The sequence below is a fragment of the Rosa rugosa genome, chromosome 3, assembly GCF_958449725.1.
Source record: "Rosa rugosa chromosome 3, drRosRugo1.1, whole genome shotgun sequence".
Taxonomy (NCBI): Eukaryota; Viridiplantae; Streptophyta; class Magnoliopsida; order Rosales; family Rosaceae; genus Rosa; species Rosa rugosa.
Genome location: NC_084822.1, coordinates 14,469,837 through 14,483,154, shown reverse-complemented (window position 1 = coordinate 14,483,154; position 13,318 = coordinate 14,469,837). Strand labels below are relative to the sequence as shown.

General features: G+C 39.9%; 1 long non-coding RNA gene across 2 annotated transcripts; it reads right to left on the bottom strand.

Moving 5' to 3' along the window:
- Positions 1–12,454: 12,454 nt before the first annotated feature.
- On the bottom strand, positions 12,455–13,216 carry LOC133740901 (uncharacterized). 2 transcript variants are annotated; one of them, XR_009861490.1, is made up of 3 exons: positions 13,014–13,216; positions 12,818–12,938; positions 12,455–12,734 (listed from the first exon to the last, which is right to left on the bottom strand). It is a non-coding gene; the product is annotated as an uncharacterized LOC133740901 (long non-coding RNA). The 2 variants fall into 2 exon arrangements; XR_009861489.1 differs by having other exon boundaries at positions 13,028–13,216.
- Between the last annotated feature and the right edge of the window lie 102 nt (positions 13,217–13,318).

Below are 13,318 nucleotides of genomic sequence, written 5' to 3'. Positions count from 1 at the left end.
ATCATTCCCTTGAGTCATATCCTGGTCTCTTGCAACTCCACCTTTGATTAGGATTTTTTCTGAGTCTGGCTCGCACTACCTAGCCTCCGAGTCACTCCACCTATCGACTACCTTCGATTAGGACTTTCTTGAGTTTTTGACCCGCTCCACGTTGCTAGAAATTTTCCCAAGCTGGCTCCACCTAATGCACTTTGAGTTAACACCTTAACCATCTAATTTACTCCACCTTGAATGATGAGGTGTCCCAGCCGAACCTGGCTCTGATACCACTTGTTAAGGAAATTAGAATCCCTCCCGTCAAGGCTCACAGAGTAGACCGATAGAAAAGTAAACAAACCACAAGACAAGCGACAAGAGAACACCGAGATTTAACGAGGTTCAGCATAAATCCATGCCTATGTCCTCCCGAGAGATACCTGTTCTTCACTATGAGAAAAATTACAGTACAAGATACAATTGAGCTAAATCACCATGACCCAAACCCATAACCCTTGTACACCCACACTCATAGAATTTCCCAAGATTTCACTCTCACCTAAGAGCTGTATTCACTCTTGAAATCTCTGCTCCCTTACCCAAGAGATATACACTCTCTTGTTGATGATCGCATGCACCGACCATGCCTTGGTTTACTACCCATGCCCTCTATATATAGGCACCCCAATTATAATCCAATTGGTAGTAGGAAAACCAAACCTTCTTGTACAGGAGAAAAGATCCTATTCCTGATAGGAATAAACTTTGACATCAACCATGTCCAATTAGGAAGACTAACCAAGTCCAACTAGGACTTGCCTTTCCTAATTAATTCTCATCACATCCTAACACCAACACGATTCTTCTCTACATTAATCTTAAAAATTTCGTGCTCCAAATTCTTGCATAGTTTTTCAAACTGCGCAATCAAACATTTGATCTTTTGGTGCATGTTACGATCCCCGGGATCGAAGCCATGGAACGACATCACAAAGGAAATGAATTAAAGGAAAGCTAAAGAAAATAAGACGATAAAAGATGATTTTTCATTGATATCCAAATATGGCAGTCATTACAATACTTAAAGGCTAAAGCAGGATAACTGGAGAGGGTACAACTAGTACAGCTGGAGGATAAACTCGTTTGGGTGTCAAAACAAGTGCCATGGGTGTCCTGAGTAATAATAAGTAACTAGGAAATGAGAATTCTAACACTTAGGTTCCTAACAATCCATCTCCCTTTAAACAAACTTGTCCTCAAGTTTCATGTTCTGAATCAAAATCTGGGCACCTTTGCAAGATATCATTTGAAACCCATAACCATTTGTAGTGTCTGCAGCAATATGTCCTGAACACAGAGTAACCCCAAGGCCAAGGAAAATGTAACTGAACCAAGGCATTGTTGGATAATTGGAGTCTTCAAATGGCAAGTAACCCATGCTTTTGTGCCAGGCTCTAATCAACTGCAAGGAGTACAAAATCATGATCAGAGCTTGATCATGAAAGCCTGAAAATATTGGAGGAGAATCAGCATTAATGGAGTCATCCATAGTTTCTTGAATTTTGCATGTTTCATCAGCTAATGTTGCTTTCTTGACCAAAAGAGGCAGCTGCAAATGAACAAACATATTCCAAAGCAATGGAATAGTAGGTTCCTTGTCCCCATCAGTAATATCATCTTCCACAATCATTATTCCATCATCATGTAAAACAACACCAGCTCTCACATCTTCATCATTTACAATAAGTCCACCATCTTCTTCATTGTCTTGTATACTAGGTGCGAAGACTAGTGGAATACCATTTCCTACATCCTCTTGTCTGAATTCTTTCAAAGTTGCAGCTTGAAAAAAGTAATCAACTCCCATTATAGCATTTGCTACAATTCGGAGTTTGTACGTACCAACCCCATTTGTGCACATTCTTTACACCTTTTTTCTCAAGAAAAACTATGCAGTGCTCAAGACAAATGTTCGCTACTCTGTTAATTTGAACAATCTGTGTGACTCTGAGCGGAAGAAATGCACTAGCTCTATTAATTATCAGCAAGTCTAGTGTATGTGCATCAGCGCTTAAATTGCAAAAATTATGTGCTTTCCCATGTCCAAGTCTGCACATTTTCTTACCAAGTCCAGCAGGTTGCATGGAAAATATATCACTTCTAAATTCTTCTCCCACCATAGGAATTCCATGTTGCAGCAATATTGTAAAAAATGACTTATCCTTACCTAATCTCAAAACAACATCAAGTTGCTTCTTCTTAGCTTTCTCAACAATTCCATCAATGTGTGCTTTTTCTAAAGTCTTCATCACACCACAAGCAGTAACACACATAACTAATGCCATAGAAGGAAGAAGAGTAGCAACAATTGAGATAGCTGAAGAAGAACAATACCTCAAAGGAGTCGATGCAGACTTAGTATGGGAAAAATGTTTAACAAGTTCATCATTGATTACCAGTATTGAAGCAACATGAAGAATCTTGCCAATATATTTCTGGAAAAGAGAACCACTGCGGCCATTCTTTGCAGGCTTTAAATCTTTTTCTGTGCAACAACAAGCGCGTAATTTGTAGCGGACATAAGCTGCAGTTAGAAACACAACACAGGCAATCACAGCAGTAATGCACTGAACAACTTTGGAAGACAAACAAAATGGTATATGAGAACCAGGCAACCTCGGTACGAGAAGAAGCAGAGCATCAAAAGGCAAGTGTTTGCAATCATGAGATGATGGGAGATGGGATCCCTCAATAATCACCTCACAATTGCACTGGAAAGTCTTTGCAATATCTTCATCAGTATAGAATAGTTTGCTGGGAATAAATGGGTCTGGCAGAAGTTTCCCAAATCTTGCACTGGCCACATAAACTTTTTCTCCCATTTTCTGAGCCAAAATCAAAGCATAAGGATTTCCAATTTCAATAGCTCCTGCCAACCATTCATGAGGTCCTGGAGCCTCTAGATCATGATTCAACAAGCCTTCTGATTTTGCAAATGCTTGGACAAGAACAATGCAAAGCCAGTGATGAAAAAAATTGAACACTGCAGACCGGAAATCATCACTATCCAAAGAAGAACGTAGAAGCGGATTAGCACCAAATAATGGTCTAGACAAACTCTCTTGATTGTGCAGCTCAATGTCCAGAATAACAAGCACAAATGGGCTCAGTTTGGTAGAATCTGCTGCAAATATAGAATTGCACATTTGAGGTTGTAGTATTTGATTGCAGATCTCACCTATGGAAGCAATGACTGTCATCTTGGAACCAATGGTACCAATTGAAAAATAGATCTGGAAAGCAAGAAGCCCTTTTGCAAAATTTATCACCTCAAAATGACCAGAAGTAGGCAAGGGTGGCCCAAGTTGATGAGTTTGAAAATCCCAGGCATGACTAGTTGATGGCACAATGGTCTGAATACCGATATTGCTAATTGAATTAATGAAACCAAAACAATGCAGGGTTGAGGATTTGGTTCCAATTTGCTTCTCATGCATGTGAACAAATAGATTCTGGGCATTTATTCTCATGCTCTCAATCAAGTTTGTAATATGCAGATCATATTCAAAATTTCCTTTGTGACTTGAAGTTGAAAATTTTACTCTAACTTTCCAGTTAGGTAGACAAGCTTGTAAGTTTGCTACCTCAAGAGTTGCCATTATATTAATTCACTTATACCAAAATGATACAATATGAACTGCTCAAAATCAATGGTCTTGTGTTTGCTTGCATGCTTAGAGAAATCAAGCATTGACACCGCTATTGTCGCAAATGATTCAACCAAGTTTCGATTCAACAAAGTGGCTTCCAATTTAGGATTGAGAATCGTTACCTGAGAAAAGTTTCCCTCATCCCACAATAATTGGGGAAAATCAGTCACAATTATACTTTGCTTATGATCTTCAAGCATGTGGTCTTTGTCATGAATAAAGTCAGAGTCTCCAAGCAATGCCTCTTTTTTAATGCATAGTCTGCTTCCTTCTTCATCAATAACCACTTCTTCATTTGAATCTGTCACAATCTGCCCATCAACACTCTGAGAATCATCACTATAACTCAAAGAACCGTCTCCATAACTCTCTGCACCATCATTTTCCCCTTCATCCTCATTATCATCTTCACCATCTTCATCTTCAAGTTCTTTTTCATCTCTCTCATGGAAATCAACTCTTAGACTTCCAACTAAATTATGATTATGAGATCCCAATTCTCCATACCCTGCAGAAGACCCATTTCTAAAGCTAGTATGTTGAGTTTGAGCATCATTCCTCCACACTATACTGTTGGCAACATCACTACCGTGACTATCAGACAATTTCACTCCAGTAGCACTTCCAACAATATTTTTATCAACATTTAACACAAGTTTTTCAGTCATACCAACATCAATATTATCTTCACTGCTACTTCCAGATACCACCACAACAGATCCATCATTATTCAATTCCAATATTGCTTCATGAGGTGATAGATTAAAATTTGGTTCCGAGATTCGAATACTACCTCCAGCTGTAGCGATAGTTGACGATGATGGCTTCCCCGACGCTGTAAGAGACGTAGCAATCGTAGGATCCGGTTGTGACCCAAACTTCGGTGTGTTATCAACTTGGATTACCGGAGATTGCGACGAACCCCTTAACAACCGCAGCTCCTCCCTGAATTCAGACATGAAGGTATCCATCGAACTCTTAAAAGATTTTTGCATCTCACGCAGCTTAGCATCTGTGTGATCTTTGTTAACTTGCAATTCTCCGGAACCTCGTGGTGGCGATTGTGGTTTCTCAACCCCCTTAAGCTTGGCCATAGGCTCTGGTGTGAAAGAGTAACAACCAGAATCAACAATTGGGAGCTCCCAATTATGTACCCGGTTAGTTTCAAGAGAAATTCGGTCGTACTCGGGTATGGGACAGAGTGGTTTTGGATCTGCAATTGTATGTGGTTGCTCACAAGTGAGAGGTGGAGGAGGAGAATGGTAAATAGGTGTTGTAGTCATGGATTTGGTGGTGACGGACTGAGAATGAGGCTCATAACATAGGCTTTGTGAAATTGGAGGATATATCCATGGATTTGGATTAGAATGAGGGATTGATGGACATCGAGGAGTGATGGTGAGTGGCTGTTGAGCAATAGGATGAATCGGTTGCAAATATGGAGGAGGGAAGAACTGTGAGTGAGTCTGAGGAACACACGGAAATTGATGAGGGAGTAAGTGGCCATTGATGATGGTTGCAAAAGGGTTGAGTTGTAATGGTGGGTAGGGGTTTGGTTGCGATGAAAATTGGGTAGACTCACGGGTAGAGCTACCGTAAGAATGATAAGGAGAGCTGTAATACCTGCCGGAAATCCCACCGCCGTAAGCCGCCGGACTCGCCGGGAAAGGCCCCAAGTGCGGGCTTTGATACCAGTTGTTACGATCCCCGGGATCGAAGCCATGGAACGACATCACAAAGGAAATGAATTAAAGGAAAGCTAAAGAAAATAAGACGATAAAAGATGATTTTTCATTGATATCCAAATATGGCAGTCATTACAATACTTAAAGGCTAAAGCAGGATAGCTGGAGAGGGTACAACTAGTACAGCTGGAGGATAAACTCGTTTGGGTGTCAAAACAAGTGCCATGGGTGTCCTGAGTAATAATAAGTAACTAGGAAATGAGAATTCTAACACTTAGGTTCCTAACAGTGCAAGCTTTCAGCAGAATTAGCATGGATGTCATCAGAGGACTTGAGATTCTTCAATTTCTCCAAAATCTTCAGGCAGTACTCAGTTTCCATCTTGTTTTCAAAGTACTGTTGAACCACATATTGTGTATATGAATGACCATCCCGAGCTAACTTCACGAACTTATCCAATGCGGAACAGAAATCCAGCAGCTGCTCACTATTGCTCAAGTACTCATTGACAACCAACTTAAAGCTCTTGTTGCTAGTTGATATATCATGTTCGCATGTCAAGATTACAGAGGCAGCTTGGCCATTCATGTAGGAAACAAATGTCGTCACTTCTTTCAGAAAAGCTATAGAAAAACCCTCCTTCTTACTTACGTTGTTGACAGCCTCAGCACGTATTCTTATGTTGTTGACAAGGAATTTCACGTCTGGGTCATCCTTGAATGATTTCAACTGTTCATTATGCTTCTTCTTATGGGACTCTCCCATTTTTGCTTGTGATAGATAAAGCCGACTACAAATCCCAAATTCTGGCTCACTACAAAAAGCAATATTTTTATTTTAGTCCAAATTTGTTCACATTTCAAGTGGTTAAGCAAGTTATAAGTGCAGTATTGAAAAAAAAAAATTAAAAAAAAAAAGACATAAAAACATCAATTGGGAATAGGTGGGGATTGGAGAGGTTCAAACTCTTATAAACTCTAATGCAAAGTCTTATTATTTCAATTTGTCACGACCACTTGTATATCAATGTTTATCATACATTCATTTTATGTCTAATTGAATCAGAATTACAATTATTTTAAACCAAATTTTCTACGTACGTACATTCATTTTATACTATTTACATATAATTAAATCAATTTACAATATTGACAACAAATATGTTCACTCCCGCTGCCCCCAAACTCTCTACAGTTTTGAGAGTCGGCCAACAGCTTCTCCACCCTATGTGGTGTGTCTCCACCCTCTGTGGTGTGTTTTCCCTGAGTTTTGTCTCAGATCTGAGACTTTATGTCTCAGTTTCATTATAGTTTTCTTTGTTCCAGCCCAATTCTTCTTCAATTACCCAGATTTACTTCCACTTCTCTCACCCTCTTACAGATCCACCTCTCATGTTCTATCCCATCTCTTTCTCTTTTTTCCACAATCCCTCACACTCGGCCTCGACCTGGGTATCTACACCTAACTCTACACCTACGAATAGCTGCCGAACCGGTACTCCACGAATGTTTGTGGACGTCACCGGACCAGTGGCGTTGTGTTGCTCGGTGGTCTCCACCACCACGACTGCCGTTTTCATGTCCTTTGGCACCTCTTTCCTTCTTTTGCAGACTATTCAAGTATGGAGAATGATGGTGGACAAACCTCTGGCCTCTGGAAGTGAAGCTTTGGTCGATGCCTCTCTCTTTGCAGCTTCGTGGTCAGCAGCCATGGCGGCTGGTTTCTCTGTGGCAGCTCTATGTGGTTTTAGATCTAGGGTTGATTTTGGTTGTTGTTGGGCTTTTGGGCCTCGGTTTGTTTTCTTTTTTGTCTGATGTTGGTTAATCAAGCTTTTGTCTTTTGGGCCTCTAAGCTTAGGACTTTTGCTTCCTTATGCACATTAACATTTGTAATTTGTTTCTCTTTTAATGAATGAGCTATTTGACCAAAAAAAAAAACTTGCACAATAAATAAAACTGTAAGTGGAGTAATTACCTCTAATATAACAGATTAACATATAAAAAGAACTCATGTCATCACAGTGACAACAAATTTGTTGTCACATCTATAAATGTGTGTGTGAGTTACATGTATGTACCATAAAATTTCTCCACGCCATATATATACTTCTAAGGCCCAAAATTAAAATCAAGAATTTTGATTAAAAAAAAAAAAAAATGCTATAACTGACTAGATTTTTGAACCAAAGTAATCATACCTTCCCTTGCCAACTCAAGGGCAAGTTTAGGACGTGGTATGCTAGCACCACTCATTAGACAACCAGTGCTCACTTATTTAAAGCGAGCCTAAAAACTATGAAAATAGCATAGTAATTAGGCAAAGTACAGAAAATAAAGAAACTGAAATTTTCTCCTTTCCCATAAACAGTTGGGCTCGGAGGTTTGGAAGACTCTAGTACCGCATGCATCGGACATAAACAGTGTTGTTTGATCAAACAACCAGGATCCCAAATACGAAACCCAAGAGAATTAGGATCCCCTATTCCGGTCCACAAAAGGGCCCTAATCCAAGGAACAGTTTCAAAAATTTGGGACACCCAAAATTCCCCAACTGAATTGGGTTTCAGAGTTGATTTGGGCCATCCATCTGATCTGGGCCACCAAAGTGATATGGGTCGCCCGATTGATTTGGGCACCCAAGCTAGATTAGGCCGCCAATTGGTGGGTCTCCCAATTGATCTGGGCACCCCTTGTTCTGCACCAAACCCCTTCATGGCTCCTACCACCGCCGTCCTTTGTACACTGTCATCAACTACACCGGCCACAGCCTGCGCACCGACACAAATGCCCATCAGGACTCTCACCTTCCTCCACTGAGTATGGTAAGTACATCCTGGCCTGGAGCGAAGTTGCTTGGCAGCCATACGGCTCACCTCCACGCTTGCAGACCGGACTACCACCGCACCTGCAGATCGGATCGCTGCCACCTCTACCGGGTTGACCCCAAATCCAGACATCGCATGCATTGCAATCCATGGATGTCGATCACTATAGGTTTTAAGCCTTGCTCGTCGTGGTCGGATCCGACCCAAAACTGTAGATGTTGCTGCTAACGCATCCCTCTCCATCTCCACCAAGGCCGCCTCCCTAATTCCAGTCCACCCTCTCCGCCAATACTGAGAAGCCAGAAGGTCATTTTTGATCACTTGAGTCCGACAGAGGGGTTGACTTAATTGGGAATTCATCGAAGCAAATCCGAATTGGAGGGCTGTTGATAGGCCATAGAGTGTGGAGAGAAAACCTCCACTTAGAGGACGGGCCGGCATCGGCCGCCATGGGAGAGAAACCAAGCCGTAGAACTGACTAGATTAGATGCACATAATGTGGTGAAAAAGAAAAGGATAGCATATAATTTGATCAAAGAAAAAAAGATTAGATGCATATAATTCAAATAAATTGCTAAGAATTAGGATTTTATGAAGTAAGCTAGTTAAGTTCAGCATTTAAGAACATAATATTAATGAAGTTTCAATAAAATATCAATAGAAGGGTCTTAAAAATAAAAAATTATTTTTTGTAATAATTTTGTCAATGTCTGCTAGGCATCCAAGTAAGGGTCATAACCAAGTCAAAAGGAAGAAATCAAAGGAAAAAATACAATATTTTTTTTTTCTTTGTATTTCTAACGGTGAGTGTTTTGGTCGGAAATATTGCATATACTTTCCAACGAAAAAAAAAAATCTTAACAAAAAATGACCCATTATTTTTTAACAATATATCAAGAGTGGTCAGAAAAAGACCAATTCCAATTCTCATTTTACTTTTACACGTTATCAGCACGCTCAGAGCAAATAGCAATTCTCTCCCTATATAAAGGGACTATGAAATGAAATGAGTAGACCAATTCCAATTCTCATTTTACTTTTACATTTATTAAATTTTTCAAACTTTTAAAGCCAAAAGTATAGGAATATTCATATTTTGGAGATGATGCTTTTAAGAATATGATCACCATAGGTACTTTTTTGGAAGTGATGCCGGCTCTCGCTCTCTCTTCTCTACGGCGGCTTCCAACCCTAGGGTTGCGGCTTCCGATCAATGATGGTGCTCATGGTACCTGGCTGTCGAGTTCTCCAAACTCGTGGATCTCCTCTGTCCAACCTCATGGTTGTTGCACCCGAATCTCGTCGATTCATCGATGGGTTTTCATCACCACTAATTGGCAGGCTGTGGCTTGTACTGCGGTAGGTTGCATATGGAGGATACTACTCCATGTATTGGTGGATCCAAATAGACTTTGGGATCCCGGATCCGTGGGGTGGACTCCACGACAATCTTTGGTTTGGCAGAGAGATTTGGGTTGTAGCGAGATTGCCTCTGAGTTGTTCCGGCGATGTATGGAACGGTCTGACCCTTCCCGGCGTCCGCGTTGTAGCTTCTGGTGGATAGAGGCAGCGGGGCAGCGTCTGGGCTTTGTAGGGTTTTGTTGGAGGTCCCTCGATCGGATCCTTTGGCGGTGGGATTCCCGATCGAGAATCTGTCAGGCTACGTCGGCGGCGCGGGGTTGTAGTTTGGTGGAGCGGGGAAGCGGCTCTGGTGCAACTGCACTGGGCTATGTTGCGGTTTTCAGGCCTATCTTGATGGTTCTGGGACTTCCAGTACTCGGCGACGCCCTACAGAGGTGGAGTGGTGGGTCCGAGTGGTTGGATGCTGAGGATGCGGCGGCGCAGAGTACTGGGTGGCGGCAAGGTACAGCCTGTTTGGGTGCCCAGAGCAAATTATGCCAGGCTTGGATCACTGTGGTTTGGGCCTTTGCTTTGTCTCTAATGGTCCTGTTGCGGGCTGTGATTATTAGGCCCATTCACCATTGGGCTCGCTTTTGGGATCCTGGGGGAGTCCCCTCTCCGCAGGGGGTTTCTGGTTACTCTCTAGATATGTTAGGATGGTTTTCTTCTTTATTCCTAACATTGTCTTGGTTACTTTGGTTACTAGTGCGTATTCCTAGGGATTTACATTTAGGTTGCTGTATGGTAGCCTAGCATGGCTTGATTTTGACGTGGCCCTTACGGGCAGGTCATGAATTGTAATTACCTACTTTTGATTATTAAAAGGCTTGACGTCCTTCTCTCAAAAAAAAAAAAAAAAGAGTGGTCAGAAAAGTAATTAGCGGGGAGGTTTCCCGCTAAAATAGCATTATTTTTTACCTAAATCTATACTTTTTCTGAGAGATCGTTGGCCGTTAGAAATAAAGGTCATTCCAAAAACATATTCCATACGGACAATAATTTATGTCGGAAATAATTTTACTTCCGACCAAGATTAGTTTCCACTGGAAAAATTTGGTCGAAAAGGACCGTTCTTTTTTGTAGTGAGTATTGAGCATGTGTTATCGAATTTACGTACATAAATTGAAACTAGGTAGAAGAAAACACCAGCAAAACTGAAAACAGTAATCCTTCAAATAAAATTCGGAAAGAAAATTGAAACATTTCAATAGCGCATTTTTAATTGGTACGATAATTCTAGAGAGGAGATATTGGGAGAGCTGACCTTTAACTAAGAAAAGAAACCTTGGAATGGTCGATGGCTAGAGTTGAAGAGTCTCCTGCTACAAGCTAGGAGCAGAGCTTGAAGTTTGGGTGATCGAAGACTTGCAGCTCCTCTCCCCTGCTTTTATAGTAGGGAACTCTCCCTTTTTTAATGTACATATGATAATCTTAGATCTTCACAGTAGGGTTCGAACGTAGGCTAAGTCTTCCCAAATCGAGCCAGTTTCTAGATTTCCTAGACTTTTTAACGTTGGATCTTTTTTCCATCACAAAACACAGTTAAAGAGGAATCTTTCATTCTGTTTCTTTGATTCCTCGAATCAAAATCAACAGGCATTCGGGACTTCGTCTTCCCCAGTTGACTGGGAATTAGCTAGTCTGCTCCCCAATATGCCTTGAAAGGACATGACTTTAATATAACAATCCCCACCACCAATTTTCACTAGTATAGATGCATGCAATTAGCTATGTTCATCGGTCTGATACAAAATTAATATAACAGGCTTACAGGCACTTGCGTCTTCGTCTTCCTAGTTGGCTGGGACTCAGTCAGCAAATTGTTCATAAATTAATATCAATTTAGGTAGAATAATTATTACAAATAGAATAAAAATTACAGATTTGACATCAATCGTTGTGGGTTGTGGTAAAATGCATAGTTATTGAAGTAATCATTTTATTAATTTTAAAAATATAAAATTTTACCACTATCACAACAAATTTATTGTCACACTTATTAAATTGTCCATAAATTAATAAATTGGTTGTAGGTACCAGGGTGAAAAATTCTCAATGGTTATGTTACACAGATATAGAGGAATCTTTTATTCTGTTTCTTCGATTCCTCGTTCAAAGCAAAATTAACAGGCACTTGGGTCTTCGTCTTCCCAGTTGGCTGGGACTTGGGCCCAGTTTGGCTCCGAGATCTAAGTAGCTTAAGCTGCTCATACCTTTCTTCTTTTTCAAGAAACTAGTTAATAATGTCTCCAAAAACATGATACAAGTACATTTATTTTTTATTATTTCTAACCTAATTTTAATTTGGTGTGGATTTAAATTACTTGCTCAGTTATTGATTTTGAAATTGGGAAAATTTCACAAATGATCACTCAACTATGACTCATTCGACACTTTGGTCACTGAAGTTTCAAATATATCACTTTGGTCACTCAACTATTACATTGTCAATCACTTAAGTCACTTTGTTAATTTTTTTCATTAAAAAAAATTATAAAAAATACTCTTTGGGTGACTTAAGTGATTGACAGTGTAATAGTTGAGTGACCAAAGTGATATATTTGAAACTTCAGTGACCAAAGTATCGAATGAGTCATAGTTGAGTGATCATTTGTGGAATTCTCCCTTTGAAATTAAAAAACAAACTTTATTGTTGATTACTTATGCCATACTTTTAGAAAATTAAGTTCACAGTCGTCAAGTCTATTGTTAATTTCAACCTTAGAAAAGTGTTGGTCTTTCACACGTCGTTTTAATCGCTTCATGAGTGAGTAGCACACTAATTTCATCATCCGAACTGATCAACTGACTGTTGCACCTCTTCGTTAAATGAAAGCACGACATTTGGGGCCAACACGAATTCTAGAATAAACATGAAATATTTTATCTTGGATGAAAGAATAAATATGAAAATTTCATATGATCTTTACTTATTTATACACAAACTTAGAACAAAGGTCAATATGGGTAAATCCCGGCTAGATATTCTTTTAGTCATATGTAGTTTTTCATCAACGAGAGAGCAGGCAATCGAAATTTTGTGAAAGTGATGTAGCTAGATTTATCCAATACTTGCTTACAGTTCTGTTCTTATACTTTTCCACCCTTTGCTTCATTATAAAGTTTATCAACCCGCTCCTGCAGATGATATAATTCTACATACATATTTAGGATTAACTTATCAAAGTTCCAACCTTTTCTTATCCAAGTAGAAATCATACCTTGTAATATTTGAGTAATTGCGGTCTTTTCAGTTTGAAAGTTGGGAGTCATGAGATCCCTCTCTATGTCAAAGGGGTTTGGTTCCAAATGAACTGCTTTTAACAACTCAAACCCTCGAAGCTGCAACATAAATGTCTTTTAAGTCAGATGAATAAACTTAAGCAACATAGCATGAAACAGAGATGGAGCACATACTTGCTGTTTCTAACCCTTACTATTGAGCTCATCCAAAATGTACATGGAGCACATACATGTGAACAGTTCAAATTGATGAATCTGTTTTACCAGTGTATATACGATCATAAACTCGAGGAACCCCACAAAACATAGTAGGCTTTAGTTCCTGAATGTCGTCCAGTAAAAACCTGGCATCCTGCAAGTCCAATGGCAATCACATTGGACAGATGTTGAAGTTGGTAAGTAAGGAAGAGAATACCAATCAAGTTTAATAAGGAAACTAAAGAAAAAGAACAGCAAGAAGGACATGAACTTACGCCTCG